Source organism: Ictidomys tridecemlineatus, chromosome 10 (genome assembly GCF_052094955.1).
Source record: "Ictidomys tridecemlineatus isolate mIctTri1 chromosome 10, mIctTri1.hap1, whole genome shotgun sequence".
Taxonomy (NCBI): domain Eukaryota; kingdom Metazoa; phylum Chordata; class Mammalia; order Rodentia; family Sciuridae; genus Ictidomys; species Ictidomys tridecemlineatus.
The window spans coordinates 89,399,346-89,404,554 of NC_135486.1; the positions used below are offsets into that span (position 1 = coordinate 89,399,346).

Sequence of the window (5,209 nt, forward strand, 5' to 3'; positions counted from 1 at the left end):
TTAATAACTTTGCCTTGGCTTCTTTGTACACAGTGCCAAACAAAAGAGGAATAGTACTTGGGTCACCCTAAAATATGCATCATAATGTTATGAATGGAGTAGAAAAGGGAAAAGCCTTCTCAGGAAGTAAAAATACTTCCACTTTTACTAATAGTTTTCTTCACTCACAAATCTGTAATACTAATTTAAAGGAAAAAATAAACTTGAAAAAACATTAATATGCATAGATGTTAAATTAGTTGGGAAAAGTATCTTCAAATTGTTACCTAATTTTAATGAAAAACTGAAGCAACCTAAATGCTCACAGATGATGAGTAGTCAAGTAAATTCTGCCACATACAATGGTATTCAAATAACAAAAATAAGGTTGTACATCATATTTATTGTTATAAAGAAAGCCATGAAATATTGTTGAGAGTCAAAACAGATTACAAAACTGAAGGCACCATTTGATCTGTTTATGAAAAGCTATTTCCATATTAATATATGTGCAACCAGACAAAGCCAGCACACAACTGTAATCTGAGCTACATGGGAGCCTGAAGCAAGAGGTTTGCAAGTCCAAGACAGCCTGGACAACTTAGCAAGACCCTGTCTCAAAAATAGAAAAGCAAAGAGTGCCCCTGGGTTCTGTCCCTCATACCAAAGCTATGAATGCGTGCACGCTCATGCATGCACACACACACAGATGATTGTAGGAATATTCCCAAATAGACTATTGACAATGATTATCTTCAAAATACATAATTAAGGGGCTGGGGATGTGGCTCAAGTGGTAGTGCGCCCGTCTGGCGTGCGTGCGGCCCGGGTTCAATCCTCAGCACCACATACAAACAAAGATGTTGTGTCCACCAATAAATAAAAATAAATATTTTTTAAAATACATAATTTGATTTTGTTTTCTTTTGTCCTTTTTTTTAATTTTTTACTTTAAATCTGTTTCTTCTCTAAAAGCAACAATGTATTTCCTCTCTCCAAAAAGAAAAGCCTAGCTAAATCCTTTTTATTTCAAGTTCTTCCATTCTGATAATCTAAACAATTGTGATTTACTAAAACAGGATTGTAGAGTAAAATCCACACCCATGATAGAACAAAATTCAAGCTGGAGGACACCTCATCCATGACTGTAAAACCAGGAGACAAATGGAAGCAGCAATTCTGATGCAGGAAAAGAGCAACCTGGATTTTGGCATCCTGTTCAGAATCCTAAATCTTAGACTAAAAAAGCATCAACTGGTACAATTTCTTGCCCTTGAGCACTGATCATGTTATCTTCCATTTTTAACTTAAACCATAAAATTGTATTAGCTATGCTACAAATTAAGCTAAGCTGTCTTGTACCCAGTCATTTCGATTCTGTCCTTTGGAGGGTGATTCTGTCCTCTTTGAGTTGAAAGTGAAGGAATTGTATTGTGCCTTTTACTTACTAAAATATTTTAAAAGATAACATCTCTAAGCAAACAGTGTTTTTTATTGAAAAATATTTTCCAAAGATCTAAACTTGAAAGACAACAAAAATTAAGTATTTAGTGTACAAAGGGAAAGTGAAAAGGAAGAATTTCAAACCCAGCAAACTAGGAACAATTCCTTTAAGAAACCTCCACTTAAAGGACCCTGGCACCTATAGTTCAGAACCTTGTCCTAAATGAGGTGATAAGAGATTTCAAGTACCTGCTTTGTAAAACCAGATTCAGTCCTGTTACTGCCCACTCTGGAATCCAGGTGTCTAGCTGCTCAGCTAATGCCTGCTCCTCTACATCATCCACTCTTGACAAAAAAAGCTGAGCTCTGTAAATTAAATGGCATGATTAAACAATATTAATCTGAATACCTACAATATTTCTACAGAATTACCAAAAATAAGAGTTTGTTTTAATTGGTAGTGAAAGGCCTATAAACAAACTATTTGAATAAACCCCTTGAATTCAATAAATCAATACAACAGAATTACACCAATAGTTACTTAGGTATCTACTACGGTCTGAAGGAACTGAAGACTCCATTGAATAGTTTGTAAGCATGGAAGAGTTACATTGCCAAATAAATAGTACACCTGATAATTTCTCCAAGGGCCAAGAAAAAGAAGCATCACTTTGGGCTTTAGTCATCTAAAGAAGCTTAATGAGAAAGTCATACTTACTTAGAAACAAAAATCCAAAAGATCAGTAAGGAATTTTGTCTTAAAATGCTGTTTTGGGGCCTGAAGCTTTTTTCTATAAGGTTGTAAGGTGAATCTGAAGAATTAAAAAAAGAGATTATATTTAACAGTGATCTTCATAAAGAATATTTTGTATGATTCTAATTCTTTGAATGATATTATATGTGCACACTTGTATATAGTCAGTATTCCAAAGTCCCCAATGAGAATATCCACATCATCCCAGTTCTACTCACATAACCACTGGGACAGATCAATTTTTTTTTTTTTAGTTATTTTAGTTGCAGGTATTAAACACAGGGCCTAGCACATGCCAGGCACATGTCTGCCACTGAGCTACATACCCAGACCCAAAAGATTGGAATTTTAAATGTCAACGTCCTATAAAATGTAAAGAATTCACTAGCTTTGTAAATAATATAAATTGCTTACAAAAATTTTATTTGGACATGCAGCATTGACATTTTTTGGCAATCCAATTCAGTTAGAATAACCATCACAGTCTCAGAGAAGCAGAACCAAATTTTAATTTGAACTAAAAATTTATACTTTATTGGTAATGCCTCTTCTTTCCCTTTTTCCTTTTCTTAATTGGTCCTTTTTAGTTATACATGACAGTAGAATCCATTTGGACATAATTATACAAGTATGTAATATATCTTATTTTAATTAGGATCCCATTCTTATGGACGTACATGATAGGGAGATTCACTGTACTATATTCATATATGTACATAGGAAAATTATGTCAGATTCATTCCACTGTCTTTTTCCTATCACCCTTCCCTTCCCCTCATTCCCCTTTGTCTAAACTAATAAACTTCTGTTCTTGCTCTCCCTCCTCCTTTATTGTGGGTAAACTTCCACTATCAAGAAAACATTCGACCTTTGTTTTTTGGGATTTACCTTATTTCTACTAGCATGGTATTCTCCAAATCCATGCATTAACTGGCAAATGTCATAAAGTCATTCTTAATGGCTAAGTAATATCCATTGTGTATATATATGCCAAATTCATCTGTTGAAGGGCACCTAGATTGGCTCCATAGCTTAGCTATTTTGAATTGAGTTGCTATAAACACTGATGTGACTGCTTCACTATAGTATGCTGACTTTAAATCCTTTGGATATATACCAAGGAGAGGGATAGCTGGGTCAAATGGTGCTTTCATTCCTCATTTTTTTGCAGAATCTTTCTACTACTTTCCAGAGTGGTTGCTCCAATTTGCAGTTTCTCCAGCAATGTATGAGTCTACCTTTTCTCCACATCCTCACCAGCATTTATTGTTACTTATATTCTTCATAATTGCCATTATGACTGGAATGATATGAAATCTCAGTGTAGTTTTAATTTGCATTTCTCTAATTTCTGGAGAGGTTGAACATTTTTTCATATATTTGTTGGCCATTCATATTTCCTCCTTTGAGAAGTGTCTGTCCAGTTCCTTTGCACATTGGTTGGGTTATTTGTTCTGTTTTTGTTTATTTATGTTAAGTTTTTGGAGTTCTTTGTATATACTAGAAATTAAAATCCTATTTGAGGTGCAGGTAGCAAAGATTTTTCTCCCATTCTATAGGTGCTCTCTTCCACTCTTGTTTTTCCTTCCCATTTTTAAAACTCAATTTTAATGAGGCACAGTTTACATAAAATAAAATTTAGCCATTTAACTATATATTTTGATGAGTTTAGTGAAATTAATACTCTTATGTAACCATCATCACTACAATCAATATTTAAAATATTTCCATCCCCCAAATTTCCTTGTACTCATCCAGTCATCCATCCTTCCAAGGGGAAAATCTCCCTAGATGGGTCTTGCCCAATTTGAGCAGCAACTGCTTCCAAACATGCTCACCCATCCACTGACTGGGATACTTGAAGACAGAAAGTGACTCTCCCCACCATTTCCTTTCCCCAACTCCACTTTTCTCTGTGAGCCAGCACAGCTGAGACTATAGTGCTCCTTCCTCCACTTGAGCAGCTGAGCCATCCAGGACTTATAAAACAAAGCTCTCACTGAAACATGCTCTGGTGCTACCATGTTGAGAGGTGCCAGGTGTTGAGAAGGCAGGTGCAGCCCTTATCCAGTTCTGCCTTGGTCTCCCAAATTCAAAGACAGTTGAATCTGGGAGACCAGATTCAACTCACAGTTTTCTGGGTTCTAACTCAAAACTTGGTCTAATTTTTGGTTTAAATCCAAAAGACTCCACAGGAAATCAGATTAAACGCATGGTGCTTGGTAATGCAAGTTGACTGGAATAGAAAGAAATAGCTATTGTCTTCTTTATCCTGAAAGCTAAGACCTCTGCAGGCAGAGCTTGCTGCCATTTCCCCAATTCCTGAAATAGGGCCTAGGACATAGCATGTGAACAGAAAATGTTTGTTGACTGAATAGAATAATATCTCCTACTCTCTGAATTCTTTTTTTTTTCACTTTTAGATCCACTTTTATTTTCTCTTTTCCTCCTCACATATAGAACTTCTTCACACACATTAAAATATGGAATGCTTCACAAATTTGTGTGTCATCCTTACACAGGGGTCATGCTAATCTTCTCTGTATCATTCCAATTTTAGTATATGTGCTGCCAAGCAAGCACCTCTCTGAATTCTTATAACCTAACAACCTTTGTTTTATTTATCTACATTCTATCTTATATTCTTCCTGCATATTACATAAGCAAGTATAAAACATTATTTGAGGACTTTAGAAACCTTTCATAACTTTGTTGATATTAATCTCTCAAATCATGTTAGAAAGATACAGTTATACCAGCTAGCAATTACATTTGAAGTATTCATGAAACAAGGAATCATAATATGTTAAATATATGTGGGGAGAAAGTACTTATTTAGAAAGTACTTTCATAACAGGTGTGAAAGCTATAATAATGGGATGCTTTCTGGGGTAGAATCAGATTATTAACAAAATGTGGTACATCAGTGTTCTGGGGCTGCCATAACGAAGACTGGGAGCTTGAGCCACAGAAATTGATTTCCTCACAGTTCTGGAGCCTAGACATCCAAGGTCAAGGTGTCATCAGGGTTGG

At 35.4% G+C, this 5,209-nt stretch overlaps 1 non-coding gene across 1 annotated transcript; it reads right to left on the reverse strand.

Annotated features, from left to right (window-relative positions):
- Positions 1 to 4,653: 4,653 nt before the first annotated feature.
- Positions 4,654 to 4,759, reverse strand: LOC120887759 (U6 spliceosomal RNA). The gene has a single exon (XR_005731085.1). It is a non-coding gene; the product is annotated as a U6 spliceosomal RNA (small nuclear RNA).
- Between the last annotated feature and the right edge of the window lie 450 nt (positions 4,760 to 5,209).